The sequence below is a fragment of the Amblyomma americanum genome, chromosome 10 (assembly GCF_052857255.1).
Source record: "Amblyomma americanum isolate KBUSLIRL-KWMA chromosome 10, ASM5285725v1, whole genome shotgun sequence".
Classification (NCBI taxonomy): Eukaryota; Metazoa; Arthropoda; class Arachnida; order Ixodida; family Ixodidae; genus Amblyomma; species Amblyomma americanum.
Window position 1 is genome coordinate 10,443,580 of NC_135506.1, and position 19,080 is coordinate 10,462,659.

Sequence of the window (19,080 nt, forward strand, 5' to 3'; positions counted from 1 at the left end):
CTAGTTTCCTCAAGGAAACCTCATAAGATCATTTTAGAATATGCAGATTCCCGATCAGTTCAGCACTTGTTTGTACATAGCGATTATGTCTTTACTTTGAAAGATAATTTCGGTCAAATTTTCGTGGCCATGGCCTACCCAAAACGAACTCCATGGACTAAGAGGCGACGGCTCAATCACGACATAGAGGGATGCGTGGCACTTGCTTTCACTCCTGATGTCTTACTTTTGCTTGAATCTGCGCCAAAATATAGCAAGATCTTGGCGGCTGATAGCTTGCCTTTTCTGTCAGTTGTCTGCGACTAACTATTGACAGCATTTTGGCAAAAATCAGGCATGTGAACACAATTTGCTCAATGTCTTTCCTTAAACTGTTTCCTGCGCAGAAAGTTTAAAGCGTTCACCACAGGTGTAAAATTGCAGACATGCCGATCTGTCACTCAGTCATTTATTTAGCATGCATTTCTACTGTAGGACCCACATTATGCCATTACAACTAGGTTTACAGTTGATAGCTCGTTCTAAACTTTGGGCTGCTTGTTGAACTCTGATGCACTTTTTTTTTTCATCTGGTGCTGATGTTTAGCCATGTTCCATATGACCCACAAACATAAGTGCCTTCCTATTCTGAAACAGTTCGTTTCTGCACCTCTTCCACTACGAAATCGACCATAAATTAAATGTTGGTTAGCCTCTTCTCAAGTGGTCTCTTAACCTAAAGCAATTCTTGAGGAACTTTCTTAATTTGAAGGTATTCTCGAAACTATCTCAAATGTCCGCTCCCATTGGTCAGGTTTGTCCACTGAGCTTTTCAACTGTCTTCAGATTGAAAGCGTTTCGTAGTTATGCCCTTCAGCTACGGTCCTGTTGAAGTGATACTAAATTTCAACAAGACTTTAACAACGGCTGTCTTGAGACTGTACTAAACTACGAACACCTGAAAGTTCCATGCCTACCCACACAACGCCATCTCCACCACGACCGTTTCCTCGGCAGACGACGGGAGCTCAAAACGGTTTCCACTGGAATGCGACGGCAGATGAGGCGGAAAATTGCATGCTGTTCTTCTGCTCAGGAATATTCTCTTCCTCGTTCTCTGTTTCAACTATAACTGCCCTCACGATACTTCGTACTCTTATTTTTCTTTTGTATTATTTATTCAGTTCCCAAGGTACAACACTAGGAAGGTTTCCGTATTTCTAAGGCTGTGCTGTATTTTCTTTTCCTCGCTGAGTGTAGTTCCCAAAAGAAAATAGCACTGCGAAAACATTTGCTTCTTGAATCCCATGGATTTCTTAAGGATTTACGAGGGATTTGTTGAAGGCAGGAAACACAAAGGGAAAGCTGCGTGCTCTTCCATTTACTCGCTAACGTGAGCTTTGTGAAACAACGAGTTTTATCAGAGTAATTTAAAAGAGCTCGAAAGAATTCGTCGTACCACCGGGAGTGCAAGCAGTTTTTCCTCAATGCTATTTGCTGAAATGTGCTTATACTTTCACCCCGATTTTAATGGCGCCCACGCACCTCGCTTACTGCTTAGCGCACAAGCCTATTGACGCTACGCAAATAGTACACTTAAAACATTGAGGGAATGCATACGCTGCGCCTTAAGGGTTATGACGTGATAGCGTTAATAGGTCCTTTCAGCAGACTGGAGCTAGGAGAAACCTAGGCGACAGAGGAGGAGTACTTGCGGGGGAGGTATCTTTAATTTTATAGTATTGTACTCCTAAGCGTAGCTGAGGCTTTATGCGATGGTGAAATAAAGAACAATATCCGTGTCTGCGAGGCGATAGCTAACGGGACCCTAGACCGGTGAAGGGGCCCATTAACGCTATCCTCCAATACCAATAGTGTGGAACCTGAGTGTCACTTCAGGATTTTTAGTATACCATCAGAGCCCATAAGGTAGTATAAGTGGAATGGATGCGAGCAAAAAAAAAATACTGTAAATAGACTAAGTCAGCCTAACAGGCAGAGCAATATTAAAATGGCTCATAGCTACATGCTAGCTATTGTTTCATTCAACAGGTGACAAAGCATATGTGCTTGTCAGCAGCCAGCGTCGAAGGGGGCGGTAGCTTTCAAAGGCTACGCATCAGGCAACCAAGCATTCCTGTAAAGCTTTATAGCTGGTACGGTCTTGCACATAGATAAAGCCGCCGCGGTGGCTGAGTGGTTATGGCGCTCGGCTGCCGGCCCGAAAGACCCGGGTTCGATCCCGGCCGCGGCGGTCGAATTTCGATGGAGGCGAAATTCTAGAGGCCCGTGTGCTGTGCGATGTCAGTGCACGTAAAAGAATCCCAGGTGGTCGAAATTTCCGGAGCCCTTCACTACGGCGTCCCTCATAGCCTAAGTCGCTTTGAGACGTTAAATCCCCCATAAGCCAAACCAACATAGATAATAGCCTCCATTGTGCGTGCATCGTTTTTGCCTTTCTGCGTAAAATTTAGCGCAAAATTTAAACAGTGGGCGCGCTTCAAATTGATATCACCAAATTGATATCACCAAATTGATATCTTCAAATTGATACCTAACTAGTTTTCCTCTCGGCCTCTAATATCAAAAAGACAATGTCAAATTAAGTAGAGAAGTTATCGGAAAATTCGCAATCTTGCGCAAAACGTTTCTTCCCTCTGACATTGCTCACGACTGTACCACGCAAGCGGATAAGCATTCTGACAGACTAGCCCAGCATTCGAAAAACAAAAGGAGAAGAAGGGCCAACAAAAAGTAAAGAAAGGGAAGATTTATGCCGCACTAACCGGAAGAAAGTCCGAGCTAGGTCAAATACTGCGGAAAGCGGCCTGCTGCGGTTTTTCCAGGAAATAAAGCCCTGCTAGCCGCAGACTGTTCCGTAAGTCTCATATGGGAAGAAAAGGAAAAGAAAGCGACAAAGTTTCGATGCAAAAAGGAAAAGGAGGAAAATAAAAGAAACGAAGAGAGGGAAGGTTTAAAAACGCAGAAATAAATGCAAAATATGTGCCAAAAGAAAAGAATGAAAGAAAATTAGTAAACATAGAAATAAAAAGGCAAGAACATAAAAAGCGAGAACAAAAGGGGAAAAAAGAAATCGAGAAAGTAAGGAAGCAAGCAGGCAAGAAAGAAAAGAAAAATAACGAAGGAAGGGAAGGGAAGGAAAGGAAAGAGAAGGAAAGAAAAAGGAAGGGAAGAGAAACAGTTGACGCTGCAAACAGTGAAGCAACTTAAAGATGGGTAACAAGAAAGAACAGCCCGTCTGTCACTCGAAGTAGACGAGCAGTAAAAAAGAAGTGGCAAGTGCCTATTTGTTGAAGGCCGAACTTCAGCGGCTGGTTCCTTATTTTCATTCATGTTTCGATTGTGTTCCTACTGCTTCCTTTTCATTCGAGAAGAGAGCGTTGCACAGTTGCAGAAGCGCGTTTGACACTGTTCCAATAGCGACGTCAATGTGAGTGAGTGGCGTTTTCTAATAGTACTTCCAAACAATGCAGCAATGCGACTGGTGACGAAACTGTAACGCCTCCTTTATTTTATAAGGACGCAGGAAAGATGTGTGCTCGATAGCAACAGTTGGAGAAGTTTTTGTATTTTTTTATTCACAGAGAAACCTGTTAATAGAAGTAAGGATTAGTCATCACAATGACTACAGTTCAGCCAGTGAAATCGCTTCCTATCTTTCGTCATAATAAGGTAAGTATAAGCCGGAAGCCCAAATACTTCCCAGGCTTGGCAGTACATGCGACACGCTGCTTTTAGCCAGTCCGAGCAATGAGAAGGTCACATCTATGTCTAAATAAATGTGCAGTGAAATCTTCACTTCTGATTAGGGCGATCCAATAAAATTAAGTAGGGGCTCGAAGCACTTAGCCATAATAATCAAGAAAGGTGTAAAGAGAGCCAACAACATCTTAGACAACACTTTTCGTGTTATCTTTTCGTTTTTAACAACGGCCTCTAAGGTAACAAAAAGCGCGCTGACAAATGCACGCATATATTACCTGAGTGGTTGAAATAACAATCGGCTTACTTTGAGAAGAAACTAAAAAATAATCTAAACAACCACATCAGGTGTTCGTTATAGAAATCTTTCAAAATTAAGCAAAAACGCAGTCGAACAGAGTGGCTTACGAAGTTCAATGGATGGCTAAATTTAAAAAAAAAATCGCGGATGATAATTATTAGTAATGGCGCCGTCTCGACCGCTAATCATCTCATTACCAAACAAGCATCTAATCACAAATAATTATACCCTGCAGACCAGTTTTCAAAATCTGTTCTTCTTAGCTGGCGTCAGGTCCAGCTCATACAGTACTGCACGGTTCTCGGTGAAAATGAGGTTTGTGTGCACAGTGCAAATATATCAATAAAATTAAATATGCTAGCAACTGCATTAATGAAACACAAATTTTTTAGGGCGGAGATGATAACTAAAGCAGAAACAAACGAACTCTGGCGTTGTAAGCCCTATGGAATAGCCCCTTCCGTGGTGAGCGTTCGCGCAGGAGTCGTTTTATTTTTGTTTTGTTTTCTTTTTTTTAACTGGCTCTTGTTACCACGTTCCGCACTTTCACAGCGCGTCTAATTTGAGAGCGTAAGTAGTGCGGATATCGATTTTTTATCTTTTCCCTACTGGCGCGGCCTAAACCGAAAAAGAAACAACCCCGAAAATCGCTTTTGTATCCTCCGAGCGCCGATTATGGAGGAATCGTTCTAAATGTACTTTTAATGTCCTCCGATAGGAGAGCCATTTTTGCCAGATGCTTCGCGCTTCCGAAACTGCGCTGTGTCCATTGCTTTGGCGTTTCTGCTTGCCTTTTCACGAAAGAAAGTGATATTGACTGACGGACTTTCAGAAATAACGCCTCCGGCTGAATGACGCTGTCGTTAGCGCGAAGTAGTCGTTTGTCGAAACAGAGTAGAAAGTTTGCTATTTGGAACAATGTTATGGATTACTGGTTATCTTTTTCACGTTTCCAGTGAATTCTGAATGACTACAACGGAGGCTGAGATCATTTAACAATTTTTTTTTCCTTTCTGTCGGCCCTGACTTGCCTTCTCATAACTCACCTTATCAATAACCCTCAGTCATGTTTTGGACCTTCACTTCGTTTGAAATTTCTGCAATCAATCAATCAATCAATCAATCAATCAATCAATCAATCAATCAATCAATCAATCAATCAATCAATCAATCAATCAATTAATGAATGAATCGGTGAACTTTTCGATGAGTCTACTAGCCAGTGAAGTATTATTTATTCAAACCTAAATTATTTTATTTTGCTACACTCGGTGCAAGAACTTGTCCGAGCCCCTGTCAGCCTCTAGTTGCCGTCTTAAACAGTACTCGTGATTTACGAACACGGTCTTGGGTATTGAACTTTTATAAGTGGCTTTATTCGTGAGCAATTTAGGAGAAACTAAGTACAAATATTGACGCGTATTACAGGTACCAACGAGCATGCTGGGCGACACGCTTAGCAGATTTCATCACGTCACATACCAAAGATGACGTATCGGCGTTGGCAATGACCACTTTGTCCTCTACATTCACCAATATTTTTACGCCTCCAGATCAATGCAAAAGAAAACAGACCAATGCGTCATGATTTCGCTTTCGGCGGCTGCATACCGATGTGAGGGTGATTCAAAGGTGCCCTTTTAGTAAGAGTTTTCTACACCTTAAGGAACCCCACATGACGAAAACTTATCTGGTACTGGCTTTCTCAGGGATTAACTCCTCTTTTGGATGTGGAAACGCGCGCTCTTTTTTTTTTCTAAGCATTCTATTTGTTCCATCACAGTGACTCCTGCTGATTCGATGTGTGGAGCCCACTGATATTCCGAAGACAGCCATTACCACACCGTTCGGCCTTTTTGAGTTACAGTAGAAACAGCTGAGTATACGGCAACAGGGCTTCCAGGTGTATCTGGCCGCTCCTCGCGTGACAAGCATAATTATAAGACCGCGTGCCGGTGGCAGAGAAAATGAGAAAAATAGACATTATAAATCATCGCGGCAATAAGAGGCCACCGTGACTGGCCTCTACCCGGCAGTGGTCTTCACCTGACTACTGCGGATTATGATGATGTTAATTATACCAAATATTTCGAAACCTTTAGATACCTAGCTTCCGCTGAAGCGTATAGGCTACTAAAGGCGTTCGCCCTTAAAATTGACTCCCTTCGTGCGGTGGTTGTAAGACCAGAGGCCAAGCCTATTTCAATGACTGCACCCTTTATTGCAAGTTGCAGAGATATAAAAACTGCAGTGATTTCACATTACGTTCAGTCGAGCCCAGTTTTATTGACTGAAAGAGGACTGTGGCTTAGTTGAGCTCAGTAGTGCTTAGAGCGTATGCGAAGGCTCACACATATTCACACCGGCACGCGATTGGTCGACAACCATGTACCGAAATACTACCGACAAAGACACCACACCGTCGCGAAACTTGCGTAGGTAACACGCTGCTTGGTGAATGCGTCTTCAGGTTGGCTGACGGCAGTTTTCAAGTTCCCCAACGCTGGGCACTTTTATCATAGAGTGGAGAGTCGGCATTCTGTGCTCGGAGTCTTCATAAATAAGCAATGAGTAGCGAACGCAGGAGAACGGAGGGAACGCTACACACTACGAAAATCCGAACGACCATCTAAAATCGCATGCACGTGTTTCGAAAATCGCGACTCATTCTCCGAGCCCAAGAGTTGGCGGTGCGAGAAGAAAATAAAATTCAGGTAAGTAAATCAACTTTAAAAAGGCACAGGAGAGTAGGTTACATAAATATAAAGAAAAAAGTGCACGTGGAAGCGAGCGCTCCTTTTTAAGACACCGTTCTGCGACGCGCGCACGTTGCCGACCTGCCGACCTTGATCCGCTCTTCGAGTCCCGCGCGACCCGCCGTCGCCTTTCGTGTTCCAGATCCCCGGGCAGCGGTGCAAAGACGTCAGCGCTTGCGTCACTCTATCTGGCGCTCGACGCCGGTTTGGAACCCGCTGACGTCATCGATCCCCGTCGTGACGTCAACCGGCACCGCTGTGTCCCCCCCCCCCCCCCCTTTTCTTTTCTTTCTCTTCACCTCGTATATCTCGCTGCGTTAACCCTTAACCCCCCCTGCCTATCCACCATTACCTCTGAAAGACCTGCCCACAAAACCCACACGGTTTATGGCGCCGGCAGAAAGGAAACAACAGAAAAAAGAAAGCAAAGAAAAAAGGCAAACAAAACAAGAGCGAAAATTTCGACGTGTCGAGGCCCGCCCCAGAAGACAGTATGTAGGTCGATCCTGGAATCGCAACTCGGACGAAACATGAAAAATAATAAAACGGCCACCCTCTTCTTTCGAGTTGCTCTGCCGAGTTAATCTGAGAAGAGACACCATCTCTCACGAGAGCCGTGCGTCGATAGCCGTGTTGCGACCTCCACCCTCGACGCTCCGTTTTTCAATCGTGGGCGATTGTTGCGCCCTCTGAAATTTTTCTCTCTCTTTTTGTTTCTCATGTATTCTCGCGGCCCTACTCTTTCCTTTTTTAGACCAAGCCGACAGCCAGACAAGAAATGTCGGGGGGATTTTTCAGCGGCAGTGATTTCTCCTTTAGTTTTGAAGGTTATGTTTTTTTCATGATCAGCAAAGAAGCGAAGAAGTTCTTGTCTTAGAGAGCAGTTTTCACTTTGTAAGGAGCCAGCAAAGCAACTGGTGGAGACAGCCCATTTGTTGAAAGAATAAGTACTCGAAGCAAAATAATGGGATTGCTTTTCTTAGTTGTGGTGTGATGTACAGTCTTTGTCAAAAGTATACGGCCCAAGGAGTCTGCTTCTGAGCCCTGCAGTGCAGCTCCTCTTACATACTCACGGACCCTAATCTCCGGAAGGCGGAAGGAAATTAAGTTCTCAACCCTCCCAACCTTAGGGCTGTCAAATGCGCTTTAAGGCCCAGCTACACGGCATGGAAGCAAACCCCTTGGACTGTGTATTTGACAAAGACTGTACAATGTTGTTCTGATCGAGTTTAAACACGGAAACGCTGAAGAAACACCCCTTATATAAGCACAATTCCTGACGACTGTGGTACCGACTCTGTGAATTCCATAACCTCAGTGTTTATCACTGAGGCTCTCTACGAGAATTCACAAGAAGAAAAATGAATAACCAAGTGACATTAACTCAAATACCCGGGACCAGCTTGATAAGACGAAATTCCAACAAAACGTATTTCGGAGGTAAGTAAAGTGGTGCTTTCTCGCAGTGTTCAGTGATTTCTTTTTCTTGTGACAATAAGGCCGCAGTCGCTAGCATAGCCTTCAAAGGTTAGTCGGATCTTCTTTAGTTCGTGATGTTTGGAGGCTTCTTCGGAGTGGAATATATTTTAAACATTGAAAGTTGTTATTCATTTAACGTCAACCATAGCGCTGCCATGCAGCCAGAAAGTGAAACGAATCGGTCGGTAACTTTTGCCTGTGATGTCTATCGGTACAGGATAACCCGGTCAGCGGGATAATTCCCAAAACAATTCCTGTTTACCTTTATTAGTCGAGCAACCCCCCATAAAATGTACTTCTAGTGTGAGCACCAGACTAAGAGTAGCATTCTTTATACTGCGAAAATTCGACGTGTGTGGGTAGCTTCTCTTTGCAGACTGGAGTCGGGTGCATGTCAAAAACTACAGTTAGGCTCTCAAATTAGCACACCTTTTGTACCAAGAGAGGTGCTGATTTTATAACCCCCTGGTGGACTGAGTTTTCTATACCAGTGTTTTTTTTTTCTTCAAATTCTCGGAAAAAATTGCAATTTGCTGACAATCTATGTTCGCGGATTTTAAAAGCGAAAGGTGCTGCATATATTGCCTGTGGGACAACCTTGATGTTTACATACCCAAGGAATAGGACATAATAAACAAGCCCCGTAGGCGAGCAGGGTTTGAGAACCTACAGCCCAATGCAGGCATTTTGTCAAGCGGAGCTCATGCGACAGTTTTAAAAAAAGATATCCGCGTCGAAGCCCCATTCTGACTCTTTACGACACTGGTTAACCGAAAGTGTTCAGAAAGAAGGAAATCCTCATTTTTATCATCGTCCTATAGCTTACTCTTTACATTTCAAGTATAGAATGATTACGCTTGTGATTGCTTAGTGATCAACAACACTAATTATTTGAAAAAGAAAAAACAATGACCCTATGCCTTCCTTTGGTTTCGGTGACTATCGCATTCCTACATATCTATGTCATAACAAGAAACTCATTTCCCTACACTTGCCCTCTCGGGAAACAGAAGGGTTTAGTCAAAATGCTGGATAAGTTGATTGGCGTATCACACATGAAAATTGCGTGATAATGAAGAAAAAAATTCAATTCCACTCACCCACTCTAGGAGGTCGCGTAATGGGAGCAGTGATGCTTCACCTGGAAAACAAGGCAGAATATTAATAGAAATGCAGATGAGACGAGCTGTGATCATCTCTTTTTTTTTAGAACGAGTTGAGGATCACCACCTGACGTTGCTACACTCATTCTCCACCGTCTAGCATGGCAGTGTTCATGATCACTTGCGTGTTCAATAACTTTTTTCTGTTCGGCTCTTACTTCATTAAGAGATGGAATTGAAAGATATTACACTGAAATCAAAGATTGGAATGTCCTCGCCCCTAAGAGCACATCACTTTTTTATATCTGTTTAAGAGACAGCAGACATTAGAAAGCACGTATTTATTTAGCGCGTTCTTGAAAAACGCATCAGCTCTGCCGCCAATGTACAAGTGGAAGTCGGAGAATACTCACACTGCTGCCACGCAGTCACCTTTTTAATAGTTGCGCAGGAATACAGGGCTCCCTGAACAGCGTTTCAAACCGCCTGCATTGGCTAGATCAGCTTTTAGCTTTTAGTGCTTGAATATCTTCCATGTTTGTTGTGCTTCAAGATGCTTTTATTTCTCATTTTTATCTACACATCTATCCTCCCGTGTGTGTGTTTGACTAACTATGCGTCATAGGAACTTCTTGCGTATTTCTGATGGCATAAATATTCGTAGCATTGAGCATGTAGGAGGATCTCAGAGGAAGAAGATTGGGACCTACAGTAGGCAAATTTTTTGTCCGTTGATAAGAACACCGAGGCTTATAATAATAATAATAATAATAATAATAATAATAATAATAATAATAATAATAATAATAATAATAATAATAATAATAATAATAATATAATAATAATAATAATAATAATAATAATAATAATAATAATAATAATAATAATAATAATAATAATGATGATGATTGGTTTTGGGGTGGAAGGAAATGCCGCAGTATGTCTCATATATCGTTGGACACCTGAACCGCGCCGTAAGGGAACGGTAAAGAAGGGAGTGAAAGAAAGGAAGAGAGAGGTGCCGTAGTGGAGGGCTCCGGAATAATTTCGACCACCTGGGGATCTTTAACGTGCACTGACATCGGACAGCACACCGGTGCCTTAGCGTTTTTCCTCCATAAAAACGCAGACGCCGCTGTCGGGTTCGAACCCGGGAATTCCGGATCAGTAGTCGAGCGCCCTAACCACTGAGCCACCGCGGCGGGGCTTGAGAAATATATTTTGATTACTCTTCCTGAGCAAGCTAGACCTGCAGCCAGAGGCGTTGCTTGTTTGCAAACTGTGCAGTAGTGTTTGTGTGCCGTCGTAGGTGGCTGTTCAAAACCTTAATTTCTCATTTCTTAAGCGACTTCTTGATCGAACTCAGAGTCATCACATCGCTTAATTGTTCGCTTATCTCGGAAATCATCCAGATGTATCATGCCGCGTGAAGTAATGATTGCAAGAGGGGAGCCGAACGCAAGCTGTGCTCACTCTTCTTAAGCTATTCACTTTTCACTGGTGAACCGGGGCAGGAAATGCACAATTGCTGATGGGATCTACACTAAGGTATTTTTTTAATTGTTAACAGATTTTTATATTGAGAATGCCGGCACAGTTATTGCATGTGGATTGTATACCATGGCATACATCATGTACAGTTGGGGTGAAAAGTCTCTGATCCCACTCCCCCCAGCACCTCGAAGTTCTGAACCATGCCGTGTAGCATGTGGGCGCCTCCTGGTGGTACACTTCTGGTGTCGGGACCGCTGCCGGAGAGGAGGTTGGGATGACAGACTTTTGACCCCGACTGTATTAATAAAACGCAGCTACCAGACAATTAATTCACCAAAATTAAACAACTTTTTAATATTGGATTCTAGGGTGCAATATTAAATAGCGAAATTGTAGTCTGTCAAGATAGAGTTTCAGTCAGATTTCAAATTTTTTTTTTATATCGGCATTGTGGTTTCGAGATACTGAACCTGGAATTTACGCAGTTTAAAGCTCACTGAGCCAGCTTTTTCTCGGTGCTTATTTATAAAATTGTGTCTTTGCGTGTAGTATCGTCGTCGAAACCTTCTTAACTGCTTCTACCTGATAAAACTAAAAAAAAGGCTCCTGTATTTGCTGCATCATACATACGAGTGGCACAATTATATGATTGTGTAAAACGGGAAAGCGAATTAACGAGACCTCATATGCATAATTTAGCCTTCCGTATCTCTAATCACATTTCCCATCGAAAAATTAAAATAAAGAAACTGGGCTCACATTCGATGTAGACCACCTTGAATTTCGAAACGTAGTCTTAACCCCTGAAATCAACTGTAAAAAAAGTTGAGGAAGAATTCTAGTTATTTTAATCGTCGTGTTATTCAGTTCTATCACGTAAATAATGTTCGCCTTGCTGTATAATCCCCCTGCAAAGACCGCAAAGACTTATCTCTTAGAGTTTTAGAAAAAAACACTGTAAACGTAAGAAAAAAATTGCCTGACATTAGTGGTCTGCTCCGAAAAGGGTTAGTATTCCACATTTTTATTAGAAGGTGGCTTTCCTCAGTTACGAAATATATAACTAAATATGAAAGTTATGACCTAGGAGGAAAACGTGCTTGGCAAGTACTCGTACTGAAATTGTAAAATGTAAATGAAATAGAGTGTAAAAAGACCCCCCTCTTCTTCCCTTCCCCTGTGCTCACACAGCAGCAACCCGAATAAGTGATTTACGAGGAACATAGAAGTTGAGGGAAAATGTAGAGTTTTAGAATTGACGCCAGAACAGCCGCCGGCTTCACAATTAAAGCTTAAAGAGCCATTTATAGATCTAGGAGAGCACAAGTGGTCGATTCTGTGAACCAAGTAATTCGAAACAGCAGCACATTTTTTTTACACTCGTTGTAATAATTTATGTATAATAAGTTCTTCACGACTCCTTTTTTTCCATAAAACTTTTTCTTGTCACTATTTATTGATTTCTTCAATGATTTTTTTTTTTTAAATAGCATTCAACGCGTCCCTGTGTTTCCCGATGAGCCGGGCACTCCCCTACTGTAGTTCTGGCTTTGCCGCACGGCAGCAGCGGCTTCAGGTGAAGCCAAAGTGGGAAGAAAACGCCGATGTTGTCACGCGATCCGCGCGTCTGCGGGTCTTTCTCCTTGCGCACCGAGGCGGCATGGACGTCGATGCGAAAGCGGTCTCCCGTGGTTACAAACGACCCGCGGGTGTCCTCGAAACGGCCGGCACCTGTTGCTGGCAGCTGCACGGCGCGCGCGACGGTGCTGAGGGCCGCGAGACTGTCGTACGGGGAGCAATTGCCCGACGCCTACTTGAGCTATTAAAGTCGCTTTATTGGCGCTTTGACGCTAAGTTTATTGAAAAAACATAAATCAGGCAATTCTTATTGAAGCCACGGGAACCTTTAAAAGAGACTTCATAATGCATGTATTTACAGCGAAAGCTTTTACTAGCACGCGTTCTGAAATAGCGGAGAAATTCGAAGCTAGAAGCATTACTGGTGCCAAGCGCAGGGAATGTGGACAAACACTTCTGTCTGCACGGCCGCCACTACGTCCCACGTGGCGATGAAGACTCATAACAAGCGCGGGAATTTAGAACATTCGATACATCCTACTAACTTTATATGGCTATCAGAAGTAGTTGGTGTAAGCTCCTGAAGAATTGAATAGGTCATACTTTGCACTGAGGACGAACTGTTTGCCATGATAATCACAATTTTCGCGCAGAATTTTTTTACTCCCGAGTTTCCTATATACCAAGTTAAATATATCTCTATCGAATTACGCGGTGTGTCGCTTCTGACGGCCTGCATATGGAGCTAGTGGTTGAGTGGCCAGGAAAGCTGGACCTGTGTGCTAGTGACGCTTCACCCTTGATTCATAACACAGCTCGAGCGACGATCGTCCTTGCTCTGTGTAAGCCAGCGCGCACAGATTACAAGTAGTTAGAGAAGACGCGGTAGCAATTATAAAGTGTGTGGACACTTCGACTATACCGGGAAGGCTAAGATTTTTTTTTATATTTTATCTTTCAAATAGAATACAAACAGTATTTGCAAAAATCTGCTGGGCTAATAGTCGAAGTTAACAGAGGGGTATTTCACACATTGTTATTTAAGGAACAGAATACACACCATGTTCGGTTGTACATGATGAGCAATGGTAATGCAGACTCAAGCGCACACATATAACTGATCACCAAACATACCCCCCCCCCCCCCCCCCCAACCTTCGAAAAGTAAAAGTGTTTAAGAGAGAAGAGAAAGTTCCTGGCCATTTTGATTTCTAGTGGCGCGGAATTCCATATCTTCACCTCATTATACTCACTTAGGCGCTGTCCGGAGGTGTTTCGGGTTACAGGGTAGTTAAAATGGGGTGATGGTAAGATGTGTTGGAAGAGGCAAAGTTGAAACGAAAAAAAATTGGCAACGTTGACACTAGCTCTCACTGGAGTTCATGACTTAAACGGAAATCACAAGCATATTAACTTTTCTTTGTTTTAGATGCCACTGCGATCCTCCATGGTACCTCAGTTGCTATGACGTTCAGCTGTGTAACACAAGGTTACGGGCTGGAATCGAGGCCTCCGCGTCCGCATTTCGATGAAGCTGAAATGTAAAAGATTCCCGCGTGCTCTGCGATGTCTGCGGATGTTGCATAACCACAAGTGGTCAAAATTAATCCAGAGTCCTGCACTATGGCGTCTATTTGATCCCACTTACAGTTGCGGGGCACAAAAACCCGGATACCTCTAAACATATAATTTTCTTCTGGTGATATAAAATAGCGATTTCACGAATATCATGTAGTACAGACTGAATATACCTAGAAACTCAATTATTCTCACAAATTATACGACCGGCTGGATCCGTAGTGAATAGCTGATCACCGTCTTCAATGTTTGATATACTAAACATAAATTACGAAATTTTTACTTACTCCAGGTAAGGTGATTATTTATACCGGAATCTTACGGGTGGTCGCATTTTCAGACTGCTTCTTTTCCTAACCTGAAAGGGGCTTTGAACGGGGCACTAATAAAGCTGCGGCATGACGGGTATGTTAAAGCACGCCGCTTCACAAATATTGTCCAGCAAGAACTTTTTTTAGTGCGCTCTCTAGAAGCTTAGTTATCTGTAGTCAAACTTTGAATTTCAGCGTCTTCGCGGCTTTCCATCTCCTCTTGTCACTTTTTGCACGCTGTAATTCCGGTCGGTGGTCCTCCTCCGGCCCCACCTCCGGCAGTGGATCCTCCTCACCCGCCGGAGCTACGCGCATTATTGGCCGCGGCCACGGTAGCTGCCCGACGTATGAACGAATCTAACTAATAGCCATCTCTCAACTCGTATACAAAGGTGCGAGTGACGGAGGGTGCGAGCATGAAAGTGTCGCCGGGAAGGGCTCGCCAAATTTCGCTCTTGATTGTCGGTCCTCTGCTGCGTGTAGAAGTGTACTATTTAGCTCAGGTTTTCATGACAACACAGTGTAGTGATTTAGCGAGTTGATGTGCTCTCCTCGGAAGGTGCTTCACAGCCCTTTTAACCCCAATGCCCAAAGAAGAGGGTGAACTGGTGCCAAGGTAATGGTTGTACTTTGAGTGATGTGCAAGAATTATAAAAGTGGAAAGAAAAAACAAAATACTGGGAGAGAATATCAGAGAATTGGATACATAAAAATTCATAAAATATCTTTTAAATGCGCTAATTATGGATACAATTAGCGAGGGAATATGCAGGTAGCTGATATGTAATTGTGGAGGCATTCGCAAACTTGATGCAATAGAAAACCCCTGGCGCTCGCGCCGCAAGAGAGGAGGAGTGGAACCGACAAAGTGAGACCCAACTTCGTAATGGGAATATCTAGGCGTGTTCTCCTCTGGTGTGCAAACCTCCGGCAAGAAAGTAGGAAATGCTCCAACGTTTCAACTTCTCCACAAGCCGCGCAGAGGATTGTGGGACTGATACCGCATCTACATAAGTATAGATTTAAACGGGGGATCCTGCAACGCATGAGAGTCATAGCTACTTCGCACTTCCGGGATTTACATACAAGACCCTTCCATGGGTAAATGAGATGTTGGTAGTGAGCGGTACAGAGCAAGGGATCGCTGCACGTGGCAGTTAACGTGCAGTTCAGACACTCTACAACGCAGGCCATGCAGGGACTTCTCTTCTTTTTGCCTGGTTTGGCAGTTACAGTCCGCGTAGAGACTCTGACTTCGCTTAGGTACAAGGAAGGGTAATGTGTTGGTGGCGTTCACGAAATTTGAAGCTTTGTAATGTGGAAATTATTAGAATTAGATAGAGACTCGCTCATTAGTGATATACCAATTTAACATTTTATGCGTAAACTGCATTTTGGATGACTTAAAAGGGACCTATGCGGAAATTTTGCTGTGATAATTGCGATAAATATGTGAATGTGAGCAAAGAACAGTGGCTGTGTGTGAAGAGAAACCGCTGAAGGGAGCCATTAAAGCAGCCGCGTCATACCCTTAAAGACAGAGGTATTGTGTCCAGATTTATTTATTTTTTTGCTGAAAATATGCCAGGGCAAGTAAAACAAAGCGCACTTGGAACTGCACGTTTTTTTTTTTGCACATTTTCTCTCCGTTAGTCGGTGGTTCTATTCGCACTATGAACGCCCATATTCGAGCATTGAGCTTGCGGAAGCACAGCATTGGCAGTGTGATCGCTGATCAGCTGACGCCAACTCTAGCGTCTTTCACGGCGCTTCCCCGCTTTTAGGGATACATAGAATAGCGTTACCCGATGGTGGCTGTCTGAGCGCAAAGCCACTCAAGATTGAAAGAACAGATGAGAAGAAAAAAAGAAGAAGCATTAACGGAAGCAAGGAAGAAAGCATCGACGAATCAGCGGAAGAAAAATACACAACGAGTACAGCGAAGCCAGTGAAGCTAAGAAGAAAGCTGGAGGCGTACGGAATGGAGGACTTCTGGGGCCCGTCCATTAATGAGAGCTCGAAGAGCACCGGTTTCAAAACAACAAGATCAGATTTAGCCGGCGAGCGAGGAAGAGGATACGAGCGAGGCCTGCCACTTTGAGCCGGCGTCGCTCCCGGAAGACTCACGAACGGAGAGGCCTCGCTAGCGATGTCGTCTAGGCTACGTAGCCCCTGGTCCCGTGCGGAGCACTATAAGCGAAGAAACCGAATGGCGTTTGGCTTGGGTTTCTCGTCCGCTCGTATGCACTGGTATTATTACATTGTTTCATCCTGTGTGGTTTTCTTTTTTTTTTTGTTGATTGTTGTTTTAAGTCTTTTCTTGCAGCTGCCGCCCCCTGCTATTTTTTTGTTTCTTTTGTGTATGCCTAAAGTAGTGATGGCGGTCTTTCACAGATGTCTGAAAAACAGAATATCCCAAGGTTTTCTTTTTTTTCTTTAATTTCTGGAGGCTCTCGCCGACTGCGGCAAGTGCTCCTTGCCATTGGGGGTACCTGTTGCTAGAGCCACCGTCGTGGCCTCCGCGGACGCAGTTGTTGCAATTCACGTCGTTTCGTTCTGTCAGTGCATGCTGAAGATCCCCAGGTGGTCGAAATTTACTATGGCGTCCCCTTAACTACGGCGTCCCTCATAGCCTGAGTCGCTTTGGAGCGTCAAACCCGTCATAAACCAAACCAATATTTCCTCTGACATCTTTCAATTCCCCTCTATCTGCACGTGGCATTAACTGCGGCTGACCTCGAGCCAATATACACGCCCGTACACTTTCCTTTTTATCTTTCTTTCAGTCGCTACAACACAACAACAGCAGTCAAGCACTCACTCACGCTGCTTAGAGGCGCCAAGAACAGTGGTTTCAGCGGATACACACACCTGATGGACGTGAGCACGTTAGCACTTAACGGAAGCCTATGACTGCGACGCTTCATCATCGGCTACCGAGGTGTGGTCGAGGGACCGGTCATGTGATCACCGGTTAGCGCTGTACAATCCCGAAGACGCCGAAGGTAACGCGAGGCGCATGCAAGAGATGCAGCGCACCTGTTTGTGGCATACTGAAGCCTACCACGGTTGAGCTCCCTATAACAGCCTTTCGCTATATTTATTTATTTATTTATTTATTTGGAACCTGCATCGCCTGTAGACATCACAGCAGGGCGGACAGTTTCACATTCACAAAACTAGAAATAGTGCATTTAGCGCGTGAAAAAAGCATTCACTTGGTATAACATTAACAATATGCGGCGGCAAAGGATTACTTTCAGGAACTTTTCTCAGAAAAAAACGAATAGCAAAGTACGTCACCCTTAAACGGAAATTCATAAATCTTCGCTTCGAAACATAGCACGGCGGCTTCAAATATTTTTTCCGTCTATACCACTCTTGGAATAGAAAATGTTTTGTAAAAAGTTTAATCTCAGATTTTTTCAGACGCGGGAGTAAATAAGCTTCAGTCTATTAGACGCGCAAGGTTAATCGAAGCACTCAAAGCGTTATAATCGCCTGGATTTAGCGATTTAGCGGCGTGGATCACGTTCATTCTTTCCTCGTGTAGCGCGGAGGACGCGCTGCCTATACTTAACCACTCGGCTCGAAACTATTGTGGTTAGGCAAGGCTTGGAAAGCAGGGCGTGCGTCGAACTGCGAAGAGACCACACAAAGCAACGTGCACACGCACTCAGTCTGAAAGGAAAGGAGACGAATACGCATAATAATGTGGCACTAGTAACGTCAGCATCCTTTCGAAGGAGGCTCGCAAATACGCACCAGCGCTTCAAACTGGCTCTCCCCCGATTTCAAAACTCTAATAAACTTTCCTCCATGGCTAAGCTCGGGGTTTCGAAATCCTTACATCCCTTGTACATCCCTTACACCCACGCTTTCGAAATTTTTAAGCTGCAAAGCAAGCGAAAACAATAAGACAGGGATAAAGTTATTGCACGGCGATGAAGAAAAAAGGGGGAACAAGCTAGAGCTGCAAGGCCAGCAAAGAAATGCCGTGAGGTAAGGCGCCCGTGAAATTTGGAGATAAACCTGTTCTCGCACAAGATATGCCAGGAAGTGTTATTTCTATCTTTACTTTTGTATGTGTATGCTCGAAAACAAGGTTCTGCTCCTGACCACTGGTGTATAAAATGTTTTTTTTTGTGTGTGTGCGTGTGGCCATACAAAAAAGTAAATTGCTACGCAGGAGTTTTTCTGAGCCGTCTTATGAGCTGCAACGTTGACTAATTCCTGCGGAGTTCTTAATTAGTGGCCAAGCTGCATCTTTTCTTATGGTCTCATTCACTCAAATAAGAGAAAAGAAACATGCAACAGTCATAGAAGTTTGCCAACGTTATAACTCTGAGCTTATTTGACGTTCGCATCGGTGCGTCTCATCCGGGCCTTCTTTACACCTTACGTTTTTTTTGTGCTTACAGAACAAACTTTTACCTCGAACTCCATCTATGCAGTCTGCCAATTAAGGCCTTTTTTTCACGCACCAATTTTTTACTTGTTCTAGTTCTATTATTCTTTATCGCGAAACAATGAAAGTACGTTTGCGTCCTCAACTTGCATGAAGTGCATGCATGCGGAACGTCACGTTTTGTGGTTTCAAAAGTGCGTATTTCGACTACCGGTTGTACTTCAATAATGCGGACCAAGATCTTATCAAACGCGCGTGCCCGCATATCACCCTTGTCGAAATGCAGCCTCCGCACCTGGCAATCAAAATCGCTGCTCCTGGCTCAGCACCAATTCACTTCTGGGCCGCAAACACAAAAGAAAATTGTTAA

General features: G+C 43.8%; 1 non-coding gene across 1 annotated transcript; it reads left to right on the forward strand.

The window, feature by feature from the left end:
- The first annotated feature begins 2,161 nt into the window (after window positions 1-2,161).
- Window positions 2,162-2,233, forward strand: TRNAG-GCC (transfer RNA glycine (anticodon GCC)). Its single transcript has one exon. It is a non-coding gene; the product is annotated as a tRNA-Gly (tRNA).
- Window positions 2,234-19,080: the final 16,847 nt, after the last annotated feature.